Raw genomic sequence first — 24,522 nt, 5'->3', positions numbered from 1 at the left:
ATACACTAGAATAAAGCTTTCAGAACTTCATACGTATATATTAAGAAAACGTTTTACAAAACTTCAACGACTTGATTTAGCGCTTCTTATCTTCGAATTTATTATAAACGGTTCGAGAATTTTCCGCATCATATCGCTGTAATTTTATGTATCTTTAACGTTATTCCCATTTCTCACTTACTTGTACCACCAGTGCATACGCGGCTTTAGACGTATCGCGTATCGCGACACGATAATGCAATTGCCGGAATATCGGTTGTAAATACGTTCACCTCGATAATGGAGAAAATTAAACGGATTATATCGAGCTGTTCTTTGCTTCACGCTACATCGCTTCTGTATAAGTTAGCGACAGTAACCTAAAAGTTCCACCACATGAGTCGGAGACTCTAAACAAGTTCCTGGAACCTTTGACAAAGTGATCACGGACTTCTACCCTACCTAGGTCCCACAGTTTGTTAGAACTTCACTTATTTCGTGTGATCCTGCTGAGATATGTAACTTATCGGCCAAGGGGAATAAGGATTACGCGAAAGTGGTAGTACGTATATATTGGTTGCGTTAGGAGAATGATCATGATCGACCCAGTGGAATCGTTCGAGACGAAGTTTGATATTTTTGAATTGTTGGATCGAACGAAATATGAATTTCAGTCAATGATTCGGTGCTTGAGAACCGGAGTAATCTACGTGCATTTTCTTACAAATTAAATTACAATGAAATCGAGGAATTAAATTATAGCTGCAAATCAGCTTCTTAATATAGAAACTTTTTAGAAACTTTTTTAACAATATTTTCCGCTTATATTTCGTAAAGTACAGCGATATTATGTACAGAGAATTATAAAATGCATTGAAACTTTCTTAATTACAAGCTGTCGACATCAGCAGACAAATCGAGTAAGCGAAAGCTACGAGAGAGACATGGCGTTCGGTTGTGGCGAAACTAACACGTGTCGTGCGTTACCTTCGAGCGCATAGTAATAATGCACCTTCCAACGTAATGCCGATGCTCCCGTTTATTGACTCTTCTTGGTTGCATGAGTATGGTTGCACGATTATTTACCGTAAAATATTGACCTGATTCAGAGTTCTTGCACACAATAGTTTATATTGAAACACTTTGTTAATGAAATTGAAGCTCGATTTGCGTATTCAACGACGTTGCATATTCAACGCAAGTTATATACAGTAGAACCTTGATTACCATAACATTGATCAATGGAAAATTTGAGTATGACTCTTTGTAAGAAAGATTGAAAAATAAACATAGAAACTGGGGAAAATTGCTATATTTTTATTCAAAAGTTTTTACATCAGTTTAATATTAATATTTATAAGGTAGTACGATATATAGCAATGGTCTTTCCTTTTTTAAATTAATTACTTACACTACATTAACTACGAATAGGTTTCATTATTTACGCCGCATTAGCTATTATTAGTATACCTGGTTAAAATCATAAATTGAGTATTATAATTTTCGGAAAAGGTTATACAAATTTTAGCAGCTAAAATGTTTTAAATTATTTATTATGCAAGTGAAATGAATATTAAAATATGAATTGGTAATCGAAATTTTGTCTCGGCGTAGGTTAAAATAGCCCTCGATTTAAACTATTTCAACATGATCTTTCTTCGCATGTAACAATGAACAAAAGGTATCATAATTAGCTCTGATAATCAATGTTTCACTGTCTTATAAAATTACCTCTAGCCTATAATCAAACGATCAAATTTTATCGAGACTCTTTCGAGTTTGATATAAAGATTGCATAATATTCAATAAGAAATAGATTTTCCTTTCTTTTTCTTTCACGGAATCGAAACGTAGAACACGTACAACTATCGTAAAATCAGTCTGGATGCGAATTATACGACATCGTGGATGCACTCGACTGGCTTAATGTCTCGAATCGTCGGACAACTCAAACAGGAAAAAAAATCGAGATTGAGGGTTAAAAAATTTCAATCATGCTTGTAACATTTAAATTTCTAGAAATCTTAAGGTATCGATCGGAATATTTAATTTCTAAAATTGGCAAAGTATCGAGGAGAGTATTTAATTTCTAAAAATTACAAAGGATGGACCAAAATATTTCAAGAAATACTTGAATTGTGAATTGATTTTCTTGTAGATGAAATAAATATTTCAGATTTTAATGAATTATCCAACATTATCGAATCACTAAATCTTTCTTCGTGCGAGTAATGGAAAGAAAAGTGAAATAAATATCATAGTTGTATAGGGCAAACAAATTGTATTCTAAAAAATGTATAGCGTATCCCAATCATAATAAAGCTTTCTATACGAAAAAAGGAACGTGGCCGTTGTCGCAACTAGAAATTGCTTCGAGTCTGTCAGCGTGAAATTTGTCAAAGTGTTTAACTACTGAAATAACTGAAAATCCTTTTAAAGACCAGGTGAAATTCACCTTGTGGAAAATTGCTGTTTCTCGCGTAATTACGACTCTCAACGCGGCAAATTTTCAACATGCAAAAACCAGAAACGCTGTCCAACGGTCCTTTAAAAATTGTTAGAAAGTTTAACGGCATCTATTAACGTACTATAAAGGCTCGTTGAACGATCTTTGATGGAATCAAATCGGCGAGAATATTCGATATTATTACATTCCAACAAAAATTCGATTTGAAGAACGATCAAAAAAGAACGATTTGAAAATCCAACAATTTATTCATTTATTACAATCATTGATTTCTTATCACCGCGTCAAATTGCTATCAAGGAACAAATTAGAATTTAATTTCCAATACTACAATTAAGAGATTGAGTGAGCTACGATATGTCAAACACCCGATTGTCAAATAAATATAATAAATAAATGTAATTCTCCCGCAATTCCACCATCGCCACATGAGAAACAGAAATGAAATCGATCGATAAAATATCGGATCAGTTGTCAAACTTGAGGATCAAAGTGAGTAGTCCAATCTGTTTCAGACCTAAGCTACTCGTGCGTGCAAATCTAATCCACCGATCTGCTGGAAGTTTCACGCGAATCGCTCAAGTTCGTAAATAACTAATTGAAATTCCAAACTTCCTAGCCTGAAAATAACACGAAATCTCGGACCTATTCTTACCCAAGCTCCTTCGAAATCTCAAGCGTTCGGATAATCGTGTTAACGATAAGAATCGCTAGTACAAGAGGGAAAACATTGCCCTGTTACATTTAGGATGACGAGAAGCGTTCTATTTTCTCGGGAGCAACGCGAGTAAGAAGCCTCGCCACGAATCACGCCTGCCATCGTGAACGTGCGCAGATTTACGAGCGAGGAGTCTCGAGAATTCCCTGTAACGGATACGGAAAAGTCGAAACCAACCAGGCATAGGAACATGGCGGGATACATGGCGAAAACGAGAAAGACGAGAGAAGCTAAACGAGTTTGGTGCTTTCCATGCCGCAATGCAGGCGCCTAGTTGTTAACTGGACTGTTCGGTTCGAGTTCTTGGACATTCGAGAAATGCACGCAATACCGACGTTCTCGCGTGTACACGAGAATTCGCATGACGATTCGCGTTTCGAGAATCGAGAAGACGTTGTTTTTTAGTTTCAGCGGTGATTGAACTGCACTCAGTTCTCGATGTGGACGGAATATTTGTTATTTTTGAGAACATGGAAATTTCGCGTTGCGTGTACGGACACAAGTTTTAAGATACAGAGAGATTTTTGTTTTATAGGTCGAAGTAATTTTGTACGAGTGGACTTGGTAAGTTTGACAATGTAAATGATTGCACATCTCGTGATTTTGTTGGGCAGATGTTCGATAAAATCTCGTTTATTTAAAGTGTATGGAACATTGTTTACGCGAATGTATTGTTTGTTATTAAAATGAGATTAAAAGATTCTGTTTTGAATTTTAATATTGTTCTTGCTCAACGGTATAACGTTCTTGCAAATAGCTTCCTTTTAACAAGAAGGTAGAATGGAAATTATGAAAAAACAGTTTGCAGCGTGACAAATAATATAACTTCTGTAATGATACAAAATAATATAGTGAGACGAGGATGGTATTCCAGAGGCAGCGTACAGCCAGACGAAAAACCGAAAAAGTAATAATCACTTCTAATTTAAACCACAGTAGAAAAAGATCACGTACCACCAATATCGAAGGCTTCCATTTTAGTTCACGAAGTAAAGAAACTTTGGAAATATAATCAATATTTGAGAGACTCGACATCTTCTGTACAATAGGGTCTGACATATCGTAATATCATCTCTCAAATTGGCAAACACATACAAGGACAATCGTAACAGTTCTCGAATTAATACATCAGATTTTCCGGACTAGTTAATACAGGCTGGTTAATTAACGTCCACCGTTGTCACTCTGTTTGCCTGATTATTGCGATGGATGCAGTATACTGAAGAACGTGTACACTGCAATAATCCGAGAATTTCTAAATATTGAACATTTTCTATCGCTAAGTTATTTCTGTGAAGCAATTTTTTGAAGAAAAATATCTTCTACGCTTAAAGGACAAAAATGTGTTAGATTCAGAGCACGATGATATTTTTTATCACGAATCGTTTAACTTAAATTTTGCACATTTTTCTATATATAATAAATTTACATCTTGCACATATTTTCAAAATCATTCAAGATGTGTTTATTGTTTGGAATATGTACCTGTTAATGAGATAAAGTTTGTTTTACTTCACGTTGCTTTACGGCTGAGAACTTGAGTCTAAAAAGCCTTTAGCGAAGACTTACAAGTAGCAAGGAAACAGTATATTCCTAGTAATTCGAAGAACGACGAACTTACGTCTGATAATCCCAGTGGAAGTTAGTTGCTTCTGCGTCGACATAATTAGCTAAGATCTGCATTATAGTAAGAAATGAAACTGTCGTGCTAAACTAGAGGTTAGAAATGAGAAAAGAACGTTTGTCAAACGACAACGAAATTGCGTTCTAGGATCTAGAATTTGTTCCAACGAAAATTTACTATTTGTCAATTTTCAAGAATTTGGCTTCTTCAAATTTCTATTATAAGAATATCGTTCACATGCCACATTAGTAATAATTTTTATGAGAACATTATATGATATCAAACATAGTTGTTAAATTATTATAGAACTAAGTACCCTTATAACGTGTAAGTAAAATATATTCTGGAAACAGCATGATCTTTTCACTGAGTTTTACGATTCGTAAATTCGAATCCGATACGAATACTAAAATACCAGAAATATTAAGCCATACTAAATATAACATGGGTTACATATCTCTTTGAGAAAATATATTCAAACAAATTCAGATAACAGATGCGTTTAAAAATCATTCGAAGTTAAGTATTTATTTATCCAAGTTCGAGGATTTAAGCAATAATACGCGAAAACGTTTGACTACGTAAAATAAACTAGGCGACAATAAAATAAAAATGTTATCTGCCGCAATCGTTTGAAATGCTGAGAGATCGAAGAAAAATATTTATCCATATTCAGTGTAATAAATAATGTTATTCAAATTTTGTATGAAATGTTATTTGTATGAAAAGATACTACGTAGTAGAAAAATTAACAATGGAAATACCGGAGGATATAAATACAAAGAAATATAAATGACCTCTTAGAACATAGCGTATCTATTTTACGAATCAAAAAGTAATATTTTAAAAAATATGAAACTGAAATTGTATAAAATTTATATTCATAAAAATGTATTTAAATCCTACGAAATCTATAATCGTAGTTTTAATATTAATTTTAACAAATTTTTATCTATTTTAATCGTATGTGACAGATTTTTATACAACAGTTATATGAAATATTTTATTTATCTCGCATTATGGGAAATATGATAAACAGAAGATAAAATTAAAAATGAAATAATTCCCTTTTAAAAATGAAGAAACGATCAATTCCTTCAACGGGGAAATAAAACTAAATGGTTTCACGGAAAAATCCCTCTACCTATTTCTTTCGTATGATATCGAACAAAGCTATTTAGAATTAAATATCAGTATTCTACAGTCGAAAAAATTATAACCGATATCTCATCCTCGCACAAAAAAAAAAATAAACGTGATCAGGAAAGAAGTTCGCAGGTGCTTAACCTGTCAATTCGATAATATCGATCGGTATTCCGGTATACTAGGCAATGTTAAACGAGGTTTCGTGTTCTCGTTAGAGCGTAAACGTAATTTTAAAAACTAACACCAGTAACGATAAAATCGAACGTTTTAACCAAATCTTGAGGAACCATGGTTTAATAAAGGACAAACGTTTGCATTGCAAATATTGATAGAAGAAAAAAGCACGTCATTGCTAAAGAACTGTCGATATTTCGATACGACAAATGAACAACACAGCATGCAAAGCAGACATATTAACCCTTTCGCGCACGAAAACTTCGTACATTCGCATCAAGTATAGCAAAAGTAAGATAATTGAAATCTTCAACGCGTGCAGTTCGAATTATTTCGAATTAAAGCGCAAACTTTTTAATCGTATCAAGTTCGATCATTTCGAGGAAAGCAGCCGAAAATAAAAAATGAGGCATTAAAATCCCAAAGGAACAAATTTAATCATAAAATTCCAAATTACCTCGAATCTGATTATATATGAAAAGAGTGGTCTCTATTGCGAAAGAAATTTTTTAAATAAGGTATTAAAGCTTCAAAAAGCTCGTGCATTAAATCCTCGATCAAAGAACAAGCGGAAAGGGATGTTTCAAGGGGCACGTGAAAGGGTTAAAAACAAGAGAACTTTCATTCTCGTTCTCAATCCATTTCGAACTCGCTGTTTGACGTGCACGCGTGCAGCTGTGTGCGATATTAATTCAGGAATACACCAACTTACACTCAAGACATTTCGTGCAACAAGTATTATAACACACTTCGTTCTGAACGTGGCTGTGCACAATACCTGCCGATCGTTTCGCACTTAACACTTTGAACGCTTTGCTTTTTTTTTAATACACCGTTGATAATACGAAGCAATTGTATTCGGGAGAGTCACCTCGGTGTGTCGTCTTTCAATAATTAAGAAATCTCTTCGAAGTTCGACGCTATCGAGCTTGACAAGCTCGCAGATAATCTTCAGGAGGTTCGATATTGCATTTATAAAGATTTCAAAAATATCAAGACTTAGTCTTTTTATTTTCTTCTTTCTTTCTCCTTCCTTTTCCTTCTGCCTTTCTCTCTGTATTAATTGACTGATTTTTCCTTTACAGAATGGCCCCAGTGAATTATCAAAGATTAGATACAGGTCGGTATATATATAAATCGAGATATGCCTTGATAGAAACTATGAATCATTTTCTTCCGTTTTGAACAAATGTTTCTCTTCTCGTTGGTCCATGCGTTGTACCTTGGATGGTCGATCGTAGATTACAGCAATTTCATAAAAGGATGAAAATTCTTCGGAATTTAAAAGACTCGAGGTCTCGGGTTGATCTTTTGCTTTCTTTACCTGCACTCCAACTGTAACGCAGATTATGTTCCTCTTGAATGGTTTTATATACGTTAAAGGTTCATATTCATCGTTATAACGTACAACGTTAATAATTCATCGATGTATAACGCGTTTGATCGAATTAAAATAAAATGTGCACATATGCGAATGTTAATTTTAGCTAACAGGTGGAAAGAAGACGATTATCTTTACGGAAATTCTTCTCGAAAGAAATTACAGGCTCTAAAGTAGTTTCAATAATTTGTTAATCCGCCTCTTTTCATTACTTGCTAATGTTCATTTTTCGATTGGCTGATGATGTTTCCATGGTTAGAGATGTTTCCATTAAAGTTAAATTAAAGTTAAATTAAAGTTAAATTAAAGTTCGATGCATAGAATGGATTATTGTCATGAACAAGAGAGCATTCTATGGAGAGGCGTAAGTGCAAGTCAAAGTGGGTAGTAAGTAGGTACATACTCGAGCGCAATAGTAAAGGGATGTTGTCAAACATGTTTCCATTCACCAAAGAGTAGAACGTTTACGGAATACGTGAGCCCAAACCGATCGGAAACGCATAGGAAAAGACAAACTAAAACTGTCTTCTCTAACTGAATATTTGGGAAAAATGGCACACGTTGAAATCTAACTGTTATAAACCTGTTAAGTTGCACATAAATTAGATGGAGAAATTAAATAAAATTCATAACTTTTTCTACGTATGTTTGAAGACAAAATGCGAGAGAAAAACCAGATATAAAGATTCTTCGACGAAACGTTCTAAGGGTTTTCATTATTATTTCTATCTTTAGAGTTTCTTCAAAATTACGAGTTCTTGCTGTTGTATCAAGGACGGTTTATTTGGTCAAGCGATTTTTAGCGAAATAACAGCTTCTAAAGAGTCAATCGAGATTCCCATTTCGAAGTCCCAAGAGAGAGAGGTTCGGATCAAAGAATCCAATACGATCAAAGAGTTATGCAATGCCAGGAATTACTTGCTTTTCCTGGAAAAACAGAATCTTGTCGTCTTGGTTTTTCTCTGACATATACGTAACCGATGGAAAATTTCATATAAATATAAAATACCGGGCGTGCCACGTTTGAGTTTCGGTTATTTGAATTTCGCAGAAGAGACAAACACCTCGTCTGAAGTAAAAAATTCGTAAATGTAGAAAATAATATCGTAGATATAGAAAAAATATAAAAAATAGATAAACGTGAAAACGAAACATGAAAGAGATCAAGTTTTGAGAGCAAAAAATGATACATTTCCATATAAAATAATCGCATTGTATGTAATTTCCTAAGTAGCCTAAAAAGGATTAAAAAAATAAATGATTTCGTTGCTCGACTAAAATGTCGAAGTTTTATTTCAATCTAAAGCTTTTTCCAACTCGTGATAGTACCAGTATATTACTATTATATTTCTTCCTATTTACGTATCACTGAAACGTCACTCGTCTTTTTTATCACTGAGTCGATCCTTTTATTATTTACATCGTGGAATTACAATTACCAAAGGAAATACAAATTTAAAGCAAAACAATAAAGGAGAGTAAAAAGAAATCAATAATAAAAGAATTTATCTTCTCGTAATATTTATAACGATAAATATTCTACGTATTTACTATTAATCACTGGTATTTGATCAAAACATCGAATTACACGTATAATATGAACGATTTGTTAAATTATGACAAATTAGAGAAAAATTTATTGTACAGAACGTCAATGAAAGCAATTATTTAAAACATTCCTGGCGATCAGATCAAAAGCAGAGCAACAAAACATTTGGAAATCTATTTAATCAAAATTCTACTTTGTTTAAATCGGAACTCGTTAAATTCGCCGGTTGCGGCCAATGTTCACAATAAAACATTGAAATTACCTTCAACTCAGAAATCACAAGGATCCATTTATTTCTGTCTGTGATTACAACCGACCCTTCTGTTTCCACAAAGCTTCATTAAATTGATCGAATTACAGAAAAGGACAGATAACCATTTCACGATATGACAGATGATCGTGACATTTCTTCCCACGACACTGTACCTAAAACGTCTTCTAATCCGTTAATAGAAAGTAGATTTAATATAAAAGCAATTCTAGCCGCGTCATTGCGATTCGGAGATAAAAATTTGTCACAGCAGCGGCTTTCCATTTGACCGATGAAACACGAATTTCGATTGGCAGTACTGCTCACAGTGTTTTATTTTTGTACAATCTAGCTAAAACCTTTGAAATTGAATCGCGTTTACTCATCTCCTTTTACGATTTATTTCCATGATTCATACGACGGTTTCGTATTTCTTAATTTATTTTAATAATTCGACCGATTAATTTGCATTTTAAACCGAGGGATGCCTCGAATCGGAGGATTGAATAATAATCCCAGAGATCCTTTTTCATTAATTTATCATTATTTCTAAACGATGTCGCAGTTATTTGATTTGCATTTAATCTGCAACCGGTATGTTATTTTATTGTATTATGTTTATGTTAAATAAGCATAATTCATGATTATACAATAACTACCTGGTATTTATTTTCAACACTGGCCACCCTTGCTTCCTTCAAATACGAAATACGGATATTTTAAAGCATGAACTCGATGAAATTTTAGATAACAAATAATGTGCAAAGAAATCGGTGGTTCATTCGTGCACAAACTAGGCAAAGATTATCGTATCTAGATTAACGCTTAACACACTATGTTTATCTTACATCACTCTTAATCTACAGAACTTTACAGAAATGAATACGTAGGAGATATACGTAACAGATAACGAAGGGATGGACAAGAAACTTTCGTGTTATTGAATATTTACTTCGGGTCTTGGAAAGGGGGATGAAGTTCTAGAACTTTAATTCTAAACTTCAACATCCATGGAAATTTGATTATCTATATATCGTAGAATCTCAGTACCTGCTAAAATCTATCTGCAGACACCAGAATTTGGATTGCAGACTTTTAAATCTCAATACTCACAGAAATTTGATTCTGAATACCTGAAAGCTGGAATTGTCAAGGTCTCCAGGATTTTGATTCCGGATACCAGAATCCTGAGAAACTTGGAACTTCGATCTCAAGCACTGAAACTCTAAAAGATCTAATTTCAAATCCCAGATCTTTTAAAATCCCGATTCGTGTATCATAGCGCACATTAAAAAATGTCTAAAAATTGGAATGCGCGCTCTAAACTTCAGATGCTAAATGGAAAACTCGAAACGTCCGTGATCGTCTCGAATTCCGGATTCTAAATTGTGATTGGCTTAATCTCTGAGAATACTATCGGAATACTGAATAACCCTAATACCGAAACTAGTATAATTGCTACAATCTCCAAGCTCCTGCCAGCAGTTTTAGCTGTTAGCGTTAATCTTTGTAGGTGCTAGGAAATTACTATCTCATAATTATAGATTCTTCTTTTAGGTTTGTATTCACTTTGATAAATTTTATTTCCGTTCGGTGCGCTGGTACTGATTTATATCATGAATTTTAAATGAAACGTAAGTTTGATTATAATTTGCATTTCTGATACTGGCTTACCAACATTATGAAAATTTAATGTTCTTTTTATCCTATAAAAGAAGTTGCTTGGAATCTTCTTTTCTTCTTTCCAATCGGTTTACATAAATATTTTTATACGCAAACCGATTGCAATTGTGTCTATCCACGATTGTTGTATTTCTAACTATTTTAATAATCGCTTAATATAATATTGATAATACCGTCGTAAAACATTAATAACAATAATTATAGTCTTAATACGAGTAATGGTACCAATAGTAAAGTCAATTATATTTATAAAATGAGCCTGACGCTTACATAGAAAAATAACGACTTATTCGTTTCTCAACTGCAATACTTATACAGGGTGGTTGGTAATTGGTGGTACAAGCGGAAAGGGGGTGTTCTACGCGAAAAAAAGAAGTCTAAAATATAGGATAAAAATTTTTCGTTTGAGGCTTTGTTTTCGAGAACAAAACTGGAGAACAAACTCCGTTTGACTTTTATTTATGGAGCCATATTAAATCAATTGTCTATTCTGAAGAAATCGCAAGTCGCGAGCAATTGAAAGAAAAGATTATTGTAGCCTTTCATACTTTAAAACAATCGAATATGTTAGAAAGTGTTCATAGAAATTTAATTGGAAGAGCAGAAGTATGTGTTCGGCAAAGTGGGCAACATTTTCAGCAATTTTTGTAATAATAAACTTTATGATTACTTCATATTATTTCATTGTGTATTCCTAATTTTCCGTTACGGCAAAAGCAAACAAACTGCGATAATATCCATCGAGACAACGATCTACAGTGAGATCCGTTATAACGAGACGTGGTAAAGTGCAGGCGTACCGAGCCTAAATTCAAAGTCGATTTTCTCGAAAACAAAGCCTCGAACGAAAAATTTTTATTCCATATTTTCGACTTCTTTTTTCGCGTAGAATCACCCCCTTTCCGCTTGTACCACCAGTTACCAACCACCCTGTATATTGCACAGCGTATGCTAAATTTTCAACTACTTTTAGACTGTTATAGATATCAAAAACCTCGTATCACGTCAACAGCGGACAAAGAAGCTCAATTAGAGGAATGGAATTTATTCGGAAATTTCGTCATGTGCCGCACTCTTACACAAACATTTAATATAGAACTTCCGCAAGAACCATTTTGTTAAGTACTTTACAAACTTCTGTCTCGTGAACTTTTATTTTTATATAATAAAGACTGAATCACAACTCTGAATTACTTCCATCGTGTTCCTTTCATATCTTCCACGAATATGTCAAGCTCGAATGTCACACTTCTACGGGAACCATTTCGATACTCTTTTTTAATCCAAGTTCGCGGTAACGAATAACGAATTACAGATAGCAGACGGTATCCGATACAAAGTCGAGTCTCATCCGGAGAAGGGACGTAATCATAGGATCCAGGTCAAACGGGACTGTGATTACGACTTTCGATCTGTTTTGCACTTTCCATGCGGACTGATCGCTTCCTCCAATTAGTGTGCGTTGCGGTGCACCACAAACGACGACTGTCTACTAATCTTGCGTAGGATATACTGGTAAGAGGAAGAGAAATGGAGAGAGAAAGAGATAGAGATAGAGAGAGAGAAGATCAGATTAATCGCAATCCCTTTCATCTGACACGTACATCCTTGTATACTCCTGCACGAGGAGTAGCGTGAAAGACGACGTACTGGAGAATCCAAAAGTGTTACATTAAATTAAAGCTGCAGAACAAGCTACAACTTCATCCTTAACGAACCTGTCTTGCACGACAATAGACGATGGATGAGAGAACGGAGATAGTTTTTAGATTATCTTGTTGACTTTATTATATTGTGCACGTTGCAGGAGTCGAGCTCCAACGAGAAAATTATCGACACTCCTCTGGCTCTTGTTAGTTTAATTACATAAAGTTACTCTTTGCTGCTCTTCTTCTCTTATCGTTCTGTTGATCCAGGATTTTCAATCGATTCGAGTGTATCAATTATTTTAGTTTTGATACGCAATCTATACTGTTGATCATGGGAAGGATAACTCTCGATACGGAATTACATCAACACTGAATTACGCTCCTTTGACTTTTGTTACCTTAATTACATAAAGATTCTCTTTATTACCCTTGACCAACATACTTTGATACAAGCAGTTCTAAAATTTATTGAAATATAAGAATAATTAAACTCATCCTTTTCATACCCTAGTTTTTAAAACGAAACAAAATTGATATCTTCCATAGACAATCGAACATTGGCATTTTTAAATTCTGAAATCTTTCTTCTAGATACGTTTGATTAATAATAATAATTTCCTAACAATGACAGCTATTAATAAATTATATTATAGAATAATACTTGCGGTGTCAATTATAACATCAATAAAAATAATTTCTCTAACAGAATTTCTATATCAAACTTTTCGCGCCAATATAATTTTAGTTATATCTTCGGTAATCAATTTTAGAAATCGTAAGTGCGCTTCGAGGAAAACTTGCTTTAACGTGGTTCTAAACTCGATTCCTCGACATGGCCAAAAGGGACTGACCGATTTTAATTAACGAAGCAGTCATACGACGCGAGTAGAAGGATCACTCAACCAAACCGACAAATCTAACGATATAGGAAATTCAATTAATACAAACTTTATTGCCTAAAGCGATATAAACAAACTAGAAAAGGGAACTTCAACGAGTTGAATGCCCTATTTTCTTTTCCATCTCTGTCGGAGAAATTACTAAAGATTTAAAAACGCTATCCGCATAGCCCTTGAGGAAGAGTAGTCATAATTGCGTTTTAACTACAGAGAACCTAATTTCCGCCGATCTCCGCATTCCTGCATCTATTTACATTTTTTGAAAGCAATTCGCAACTTTCTCGATTCATTTTCTCCAACGATACCGAAGCAAATAATTCGAAATATAACGCGTAATGGCTCATAAAGGAAAACGATGCGTGTGAAAGTTTTAGACAGATAAGAATAATGAAATAACGAAACAAATGAACATATTAAAGGCTTCTAAATCCTTTTTATAATTCTGTACAATGCTTTTTCATAATTCACAATTGCATTTCCAGAGGGATGCATGACGTTGGACAGGTGACAACAGCGCAGAAAATCCCGATTTCCGCCCCAAAGAATACATTTTTCGCAGCTTTACGACAGGGAAAGTCGGATGGAAAATGTTACGTATATGCGACGATACCCGTGCTCCATCTTTTTAATTTTTTAGACAAATAATACGAAAACTAATTTTTAGTTAGACAAAGTGCTGTCAAAAATGAAAAATATTTTATATATAAAATTCTTAATATTCTTATTCGGATAAACGATCAGGAAACAATGATTTATTTTCATAAATTGACGAGCTTTCCGAGGAAGGACCTATAAGTCTATGGTAGGTACACGTCTGCGTGAATATTTGAGCGTATTTTTCAAGAAACTCTAAAATCAAAAGGCAGGTTTGATATATAAATCAGAGGAATGCTTCTTAGTTAAAAAAAAAGTGAACATCTCGATACAAATATCCATTATTTTGCATAATTAATCATAGTATAACGAATAAAACAGAATACAATAATTTTATCTTAAAATGTACATTTACACGATTTAATAAATGAATACATTTCTCTATACTTGAAGGAATATACATAGAGAGTTCGTGAAAATTATGAATACCAACTGAAACGTAATTCAAATTTCAAAATTAGAACTAGAACTTCCAGTGTAGTTTACTCGGTTCGTCGTTTTGCTTTATGAATCCTGAAAAAATTATCATAATAAAATAAATAATCGTAATGACTAATGAAAAGATAAATTTTCGAAAATGTTTGTAATCCTGATTGCTCTTTGCATCTGTTATTTATAGAATTGATTGGCATAGTTTCTGACCGATAGATAATATACGAATATATATTAAACGACGATGAGAAAATCATAAATGTCACCGATAACCATTACCTGCATCAAGATAGAATCATTTATAAATAATTATATTCTAAAATTGTGCATTGCATCGAATACAAAGTACATTAATAGTAACTCGAAATACTAATAAATAATTGGTGTAAATGTGGAAATGAACATGAAAATTGAATAACGCAGAATCACAGATTTTATATGGGATTAGTTAGTTAGTTAGTATGAAACTGATTTTCCATGTATTAATGTCATAATTACACGTAACGAAATTAGCAAATTAAAATAGCCTCTCGTGTATTTTGGCACAAGTTTCGTAATAGAAATTAAGTATTTCTAGGCGTGTTAAAAGCAGAGAAGTTGTTATATAAAAATTACACTATAAAGAAATAAAACAAACATCTAAATCGGTAACAGCAGAGACAGGAATAAAAAAACCGGAGATTTCGAACGATAAGGACATGATAATTGATAATACTACGAGAGAACAAAGTGCTCGTAAGCAGTAATATTTTGTCTTAGAAATCTACAGATCGTTTCGACGAATCTAACATTTAATTTTATAATTTGAAATCTGATATAATCACAATTAGGAAAATTCAGAAATTTGTTAAATTCAAAACTTACAGAGTATTTAGAGGAAATTATTCACGGAGAAATTTTGTTGTTAAATCGATAAAACATTTCTTGTTTCTTTAATTACTGTCTCTAAAAACTTGCTCTAATTACTGTCATAACTAAATCACGATAAAAGTAAAATTATTTAAACAGTAATTTTAAGAGTAAAAGTATTTTTAAACAAATTTGTCCTTTTCATAACCATTATACAATCCATTACGTAACCTGTTTAATTATCTGCCTCGACTAATTAAATACCTATTCCGATAACACAATACATCGCGATTCTAATCTTCTCAACTCTGTTTAATGTCAAACACACCCCGACTTGTCGTGAAACAATCACCAAGAAAATCCATTAATTACGAGGATCTGTAACTCGTAATCTGCGGATTACATTTATATTAATTGACGTAGAACTCGACAGTATTACGATCGCCGCGTATTTCTATAAAATCGAAAGGAAATTAAAGCTCCGTAAAAATCGTCGAGTTTAGCCGCAAGGGAATTCATGACATTGGAACAGAACGAATGGAAATTTTAGTTTGCATTTCTAGGTCAAAATTTCACAGTACTCTTTTCTAACTTTTATCTCTTTGCGAATATTTTCTCTTTCTAAAATTTCTCTCCTCTTTGAATTTTTATTTGCGCCTTTTTAAGTCTGTCACATACCTACATGTCCCCAATTACAAATTAACTAGCACGTAATTATTTCAACGCGACGTCTAACCAAATACGCTGACATATCGTACGAATAATTAGTTTGCAAATATTTTACTTAAATAGTGGTTAAATTTGATATACGTGTTGCTAATTATAAAAACAAAGATACAGAAGCGTAACTAAATTCTGAAATATTTTTGAAAACGCTTTGTTAAACACGAATAAAATGGGAATAAACATCAAATATAACTTAAAAGCGTGGGACTGAAACTCGAATCGGGGATTGAAATTAAATGTTCAAATCGCGTCGCCGCTTGTGGAAATTTACAAGATACAAACGACGAGGAATTTCAATCTTTCGGCGCGATCGAAGCCACTTGGATCTGTTTGCGTTACCGAGAGCAGTTTATTTAATACGCTCTTTGACACTATTACCAAAGCGAACGAAATAAATAAAGGTTAGGCACGGTTAAGCAACCCCCAATGAAGTGGAGGAAAGTATATCGTGCTTCTGTAAAAGTGGTATCGGAGGAATTCGACTGGCCCTGCGATTAATTTGATTTTCACGGCCATTTCGTGAGGGGAAATCGAAAGCTCTTGGGGAGAGAAATGTTTTATGTCAGCTAAACTATAAAAGTTGGAAATTAAGATTTTAAGGGCGAGGAAGATATCGCTCTAACAGAAAAAGTAATGATGAGTACAAATCGATTTTTTTTTTTTTTTTTTTTTTTTAGAACAATTATTTTGCTGATTTTATTTCGCGTAGTTAGTATTGAATTTAGAAATGTAACTAATAATTAATAGAATAATATAACTGAAGAATATTGAATTTGAACGCATTTTAGCTTTTAACTAGAGAACACTGGTCTCTGAGAGAAATTTGAATTTTTATTTCCTCGCTACTTTTAAGCGTAGTGGAAAATTTTGGAAGCTTTAACATCTAGGTACATGTCTTTCATTTTAATGGATAGACTGCGTGTTCTTAACCATTGATATGAAAATTAAAATTGCAAAAGTGCAGAGAATGCATAAATAAGACAATGATTTGGTAAGTAAAGTACAAAGTGATTCAAAGGAGTAGGTTTCTGTGGAAGTGACAAAAATGCAGACGTTTGTACATAAGAGTTAAAAATACTTGGTCGTCTTCCATAATTGCATACCATTTTTTCACGAAGACGTCTAGAAGGGTACTTTTGTACGCAGAACAATTTACAAAATTAAAGTCTGGAACGAAATTTTCTGGAATAACCTAGCGATCGCAGATTCTGAAGTATCGTTAAGGCGTCGAGGAAAGACCCTTGAAAGTCATTAATTTCATGGAGAGTTAACGTTATTATTCTTGTAAATTATAACTACACTTGCAAATGAGCAGGCAGGAAACGCAGAAAAATGAGATTGATAAAATCAGCGAGCCGGAATATCTTCTTTCTGGGAGAATTCACAAATTCAAGGGCGGAGAGATGCGAATTGTAATGTCGAACGTCGATAATTCGCTTCGTTGAATCTTCATAAGGAACAATAGCTACTGTAAACGCCGTTATTATCCTACATAAATTGCGACGATCGTTGTTTATATCTTCTCCTGTTTTCAGAAAAATCGGAAGTTATCGATGACGATAAGACGTCGAAGCAAAGATATAATCTAATTTGGTAAAAAATATCAAAGTATGTAAACGATAGATCCAACTCGTTCGAAGAGAAAAACGTTCTTGTAGTAGGTCGTCCGAAAAGTTTCTTTCGTTTTATAAGGAAATAATGGATACACAACATTTTCCGTTTTATATTATTTTATCGAATTACCTATGATCCATTTTGTTTTATCAAGATATAAATCACAACGTTTGACAGATTAGGTTTCATGTTTGTATAAAGATGCGTTGTTGCAAAAGACGTATCTGTAAAAGAAAGACACTTTTCGGACAACCTAATATTATAACCAGGAATTTATAATTAATAATTAATAAATATGAAATTACAACTCATCTGAAAGTTATAATACACACTTTGCTGCAAAATAGCAACGTGTTGCTAGACTTCTGATTCTTTGATTAAAAAGCTTCTTATACACAGTAATAGAGAATCAATCGTTTATTACGAAAAAGATGTCCTGCTATTAAATCAATATACTTTTATCAGCAAGTTTTTGTGTCACATTACGTCAAATTGCTCAAGGATGGTATTACTAATTGAGATGAACATCGCAGAAACATATTTGCACAGGAAACATTTCCTGTCGAGAGATAAGCTCTTTATAATTGAGAATTGTACCTTTTCTGTATATTTGAAGCAGAAATAGGCAGAGATTGGGAAAAGCTCTTGTTTGATATTTCATTCGCTGCGATGAATGTAACAGAAAGATAGAATTACTTAAGACCTTTTTACATTTTATTAAAGAATTCAATTCAAACGTTCTTGAGCAATTCGAGTTATTAATTAGGTGCTCTATCGATCATGGGAGAAAATTGATATTCCATGTGTGTTTTGAGTAACACGACGTAACATTTGGATGGCCTACTTTTGGATCCCATTGGATTTTCTTTCCATACGATTGCGTCTCGAATAGAAATTCCTGTACATATTTCTCTTTGATTTATCGCCGAGAACTCGCGAAACTTTTAATTACGTTAATTGATTCGAAGCATTGGAAATTCATTTGCGACATATAATGAATTAAAGCTGTATATAATTTTAAGTAAATAATTATGCGATAAATGATATTCAAAAATATTTTTGTTCCGTTTTACTAAAATATTTTGGCTTAATTTTGATGTAAAAGACTGATTTTGTTTTTGAACGTTCTTATCTATTGCTGTAATTCTTTACTAGTTTATTTTCCTGATCTCGTTGTTGCTTAAATCTCAATTGATCAACGAATCTATCCGATAACAAACTTTAATAACGTCAAATCTATTAAATAATCACCTAATTTTTCAATTTTCACAAATTTCATATACTTCTTCACATCATGGCAATTCTTCGATACTTTGACAAAATGTATACAATTAATTTTTACATGCTTGTTTACGTTATTCGAATGGTTTTAAACAAATTGAAAAATTCTTAAAACTCTTATTTAAGCTACGTTATAGTAAATAATAATGAAACAAACAATTCTACTCTAAATGCAATATATACGTATAGCTACAGATATATTCCTCGTAAAGCTGCATTCTATGAGCCATTACAGCAAATTCCAAAGATTCCCCGAAATGCAACAAGTTGCTCCAATCGCGGACCGTATCCTAAACATCTCCCTTTACAACTGTATTTCAAGTTGGAATTTGTAACAGCTTCTGCTAACTATCTCTCATCGTCTGTTCAAAATCTTCAACTATATTTACAAAAGAAATTCTATTTTGTATGAAACGAATTTCGTTCGCGATACGTTGAACACCGTCTACGCGATGGCACGTGTTAAGCGCGCTCACTGATGGTGTAATCGAAAAATCAATCCTCTCATTGGTATTCCATCCACAGATCGCTTAATAGTGCGTAATTATTTCGGTGGCCTACTTGACGCGTCATTATGATCGTCCGTATCCATCCTTTGTTAGCGCTATCAAAATTAATTCCCTGGTCGCGAATCAACGTGAACCAATCGAGTACGTTTGCGTATTGTTATGAATTAATGTGGATTCGATAGTCTTCCATCAGCTCACGCGTAAACCAATAGAATTCACTTGTGTGCAAGGATCGCCATGGCATTGTAATCGTGGATTTGCTTCGTTTGATACAAAATATAAAACAAAATGTTATACAACGCCACATTCGTAGAGCTATTACTGTTTGTCGTATAATATTGCTGTCATCGTCAAAGGCTCACTGTACGATATTTTAATGGGATCGGTTTCAGCTGGCTACCTAATGCAAATTGTATGAAACGAATCGAGTATTCCTTTTTCTACTTTTCCCTTTTAGCGCATATTTATGAAATAGGGGAAAGAGTTCGAAAGAGAAAATTCTTTTCCTTTTTTCCTCGTTGGCGTACACGAGCGTGAAAAAGTTCCTGGCCAGCCAGATTTTTCACTTTATATTCCAAAAGGGATGTTTTAAAAAATTTCAACTAATGCTGGATATAAGGGCATAGCGAGTGAAAACAGTACAACGAACAAACACTCTCATATAATGGTATAGTATTAGTTACAGTTCTTTCGGATATCTCTTTTTTTAAATACGAACTGGATACCATCTGGTCGGAAAGAAAGCGACAGAACTCGATGAACGTTCCTTCTTCCTTTTTTTAAAGGAGATGAATTTCGTTCAATATTTATAGCCGATGTTAAAGTTCAAAGTATCTTGTTTTGATTATTGAAATTTATATTATTACAAGTTTGCTGGCTGTTTATGTAATGCAGAGATGGACTGTTCGCTACGTTATTTCAAATACAAATATTGAAAATATAGCAACGATGTAAGTTTCTGTTAAAGTTATATAATGTACGAGACTGTTTAAACACGTATCGTAGAATGCTTTTATACGTGTGAATTTATTTTATTACTATATTATACAAGATAAAACATTTTGAAATTTCATCAGCACAATATGATTATATTGTTAAAATTTGAAACGAATCTGAAGATGTACGTAAATATTAAAATCATTTAATGCAAATAGATATTTAATAAAAAATTAATATACAACATTACGTCTCATTCTATGAATGGAAATTGTTCATTAACGAGTTTAGAAGGAGAATAAATTCGAAGAAGTAATCCAGATCTTCGCCTTTTATTTCGAAATATAAAAGACTCGTTTTTCTTTTAAAATATTCAAAGGTTCCCTAAGCAATTTTCCCTTTCCGTTTTTTCGAGCGACCTTCCTCTAAAAATTACGTTTTTACATTCAGATAAAAATTCCCACGCGGAAACCGCATCGATGGTTGTACATGGCTCTCAATTTTTTCCCCATTGAAACAAACGGAATTTCGTCCCTTCGTTACGAACCTCTCAAAATGTAAATACGTCACGGCCACCTCCATATGCAGCAGCGTTAATTAATTTGAACTCGACTATAATTACGCAGTCATTCGATATCGGAGTCGAACTTCCGCCGCAATCGAATTTAAAAGATCCGTTTAATTTCGCGTGATTGTTGATTACTTCAATTCTAGAAATTCGTTCCTCGTGAAACACCTGTCGTGTCTCGGTTCGTCGTTAATCAAATAATCGTGTTACAGCCACCGACGTGATCGCTTATTTCAGTAAAAAAAACCGTTCCTTTCCAAGGTCTCCAAGAGAATTGATTGCAAATTTCCAATAGAGAAAGTAAATAAAAAAATAAAAAGAAAATTCCAGAAGAATACTTAAAAATACATTTTTCATGCTTTTAAGCATTGCAAGTATGGAACAGTTTCTAAATTTTTATTTCGAATACTGATTACGGACTAAATTAGTTGAATTTAATACAACGGCTGTGCACTGTGTCTGTAGTTACATACCCGTCACTGTATACCATTTACCATTTCAACAAACGAATTAAACAAACAAATCTCCGTTGGTGTACATGGAGTCAATAAACGTCATTAACTTCAAATTATCATTATTCCGTTATCGCGATACAAAGGGAAATATTTAATTCGTGATACCGAATACGTACCGTGTTCGGAACTGAAATCCTCGTTTTGATTAAATCAGCCCGTCTTTGAAATGTTTGTTGCTTCTAACGATAAGGCATTCTTGCGTAAAACATTGCTATTATTGATGTTAACTATGATTCCCTAAGCCAATTCTGATCACGGAAATAGCTTTCGTGAGTTACTAAGCAAAAAGAAACTATGAACGACTCAACAGGTTAATAATGACCGACATTCGGTAGACGTAGTGAACGTAATCAAACGGCTATTTATTTTTATAGACACACATGGCCATCTCGATAACATCTGTACGATTAACCTTAGTCTAAAATTGGCAAACAAATATAAAACGTAAAGAAATATACAGCCTAATTATTAGTAAGGTATATCCATAAACGTTCTATAATATATTTCATAAACAGGACGAAATTACTCTGAAATTACGTCACATTTTTTGCTTAGAACAGTTTCTCGAAATAGGCTGGGAAAGTCTGTCTGTTTCACGATGACACGCCCGCTACTCGTAGTAAAAACACTGGTTACGAGTATTGGCCGGGTAGGGTCATTGAGGGGTGAACCCTATTATGTCAAATAAACGAATGGAACATATTTTCATAAGGGAGAAGACAAGGGGGCTGTTTGCTATGGATAGATGTACGAAAATCATGTTACAGTGAGAAATAGGCTTAAAGTTTGCTTGTAACCATTTATTTAATTTGTCGAGAGGGTTGAATTGACTGACGGGTAGAAAATTAGGCGTCCTTTGACTCTTAGAAGCTATCACCAAAGAAAAGTAATACCATTGTGGATGAAATTTTACGCTGATACATACTTTCTATTTTAGAAATCGATAAGAAACAAATGCAATCAAACGTTTCGTTATTATTTATTATTATCGAACGTGAAACTTTTTACGAATAAATTATGCGTACTGCGTGAAACTCGTTGAAGCTTTGTTAGCGATGTAATGAGACGCGATTATCATGGTTCTATCTGTAGAATTTGAGACAAATTTGGAAATGTATATAAAAGTCGAAAGCCACGTACTCCAAATGTATGCTTAGTAAAAAAGTAGTTTGCGGCGTGAACAGTGGTCTCGAACACGTAATTAGTGTTAGTTGATTATTTAAATAATTTAACGATCCCTACCATGTTTATGTGTTTCCAATAAATGTCTTTTAACATCTATATATATTTTCAGATTTGTCTCAAATTTCACCAAATTGACTATGATTGACATATCCCATTACGATGCTAATTTAATTCCAAAATGCTTTATATAACATACATAGTACATTCATAAAATATCTCTATAATTGATTTCCTGCTTAAACACTTTCATGAGTCATTGTATACTCGCGAATCACGAAACAACTCTTCATTGTATATCACGCAAGTTAACGAAATATTCCCTCACATGTTATCACATAATAAACGTGCGTATTACGCACCCTCAAACTTTCTGACATTTCCTCCGACATCCTATGCAAATTTCTGTCTGTAAAATGGGGAAGAGATAACTTTTTCCAGGAATAAAACTGTTGAAAATGATAACGTGAGTACGCACTCGCCATCCATATGCAGATGCGCTAGTTACAATAAATCGTAACTAGAAGATAGTAGATTTAATCGATAGGTTTAAGATATTCTTTTGTTTTTAATCCTAATCCATGTAAGAAAGTGCAATAAAGGTTTTCCGGCTCAAAACGGTGTGATAGATTTATCCAAAGAATAAAATGATAGCTATTGTGATCCTATCTCTAAATACAGAAATAACGACAGGTTATGGGCCCAGGTTCAATAATTAGTTACTATTTTATTGAAAATATTATTAATAATAATGATATTGAGAAGCGTAGGAGATAATCTGAAAAATAACAAAAAGAAAAGGTGCGCAAAGAAAGGTGCAAAAAGAAAGGGATGATTCAGTGTTGAATATCATAAAGGCGCTTTATCGAATATATAATATACGTGATAATACAGTTATCAAAAGAATATAAAAATGTCGAGCGGGGCGAGTTTCAGTACCGAAAGGCTAAATAAAGGCTAAATAAAAAGCTAAATAACTCGGAACAGTGCGATAGATTTATCCAAAGAATAAAATAATAGCTATTGTGATCCTATCTCTAAATAAAGGAATGACAAAAACTATCTTCACGACGAACGTGATACATAAGATGGATATAGACTAGGAATTTAATATCCAGGTAACAGGAAGGAGCGTAGAAAAAAGAAGACACGTTTGGCGTATTTTTTTCATAGCCGTTTCTGCCTTTAATCTTGTTTATCGAGAAGAACCAACGCGAGTTTGAGGATTTTCGAAGGGTGATGTGTTTACAAGAAAGGAGACGAATCGCCACCCACCAAGTCCAATTAATTACGAACAGAGGCTTTAATTAACCTCAGCAACGATGCGAATTCAATTTGATGCTAGCCGTAGTAACGATCCGTGGTAAAATCCATTTCACCAGAGTGGAATCACGCGGGATACGCGTTTTTCAACTAGAAAGGAGAAACCAGAGATCGTATGTCCTCGCGTGTCAATTTTCATCTGTACCACGATACTCACGAATTGGACGCTGATAAATCGTATGATTGATCTGCCTTGCGTCAGAATTATTGTCGTTCAAAGAAATAACAAGGGTGTATGCTAGAGATTGTTCATGGTACATTCATTCTCACGAATGAAATGTCAAATGAAAGAGAATTTTCCAGAGAATTTGAAACTTCTTCTCCATATGTAGAAAATTTAACTTTATTTAATAAATGTATTTAGCTCTACTGCGAGCCTGATATTTTTACGTTTCAAGGAAATGTACAATGTAC

The 24,522-nt window shown here is 33.5% G+C and overlaps 1 protein-coding gene across 11 annotated transcripts in view; it reads right to left on the bottom strand.

Moving 5' to 3' along the window:
* The window catches only part of LOC126915054 (potassium channel subfamily T member 2), a 202,924-nt gene that overhangs the window by 130,752 nt on the left and 47,650 nt on the right, over nt 1–24,522 (bottom strand). Inside the window, exon 2 of one of the 11 annotated variants that reach the window (XM_050719371.1) lies at nt 6,821–7,443. The exons of 8 other annotated variants lie outside the window; for them this stretch is intronic. The gene's annotated coding sequence lies outside the window, so the exon portion shown is untranslated. Of the gene's footprint in view, nt 1–6,820; nt 7,480–24,522 lie in introns of those variants that run through there. 2 more of the 11 variants (XM_050719372.1, XM_050719373.1) reach the window with 2 other exon arrangements.

The sequence above is a fragment of the Bombus affinis genome, chromosome 4 (genome assembly GCF_024516045.1).
Source record: "Bombus affinis isolate iyBomAffi1 chromosome 4, iyBomAffi1.2, whole genome shotgun sequence".
Taxonomy (NCBI): Eukaryota; Metazoa; Arthropoda; class Insecta; order Hymenoptera; family Apidae; genus Bombus; species Bombus affinis.
The sequence above is the reverse complement of the archived record's forward strand: the minus strand, read 5'-3'. Positions and strand labels throughout refer to the sequence as shown.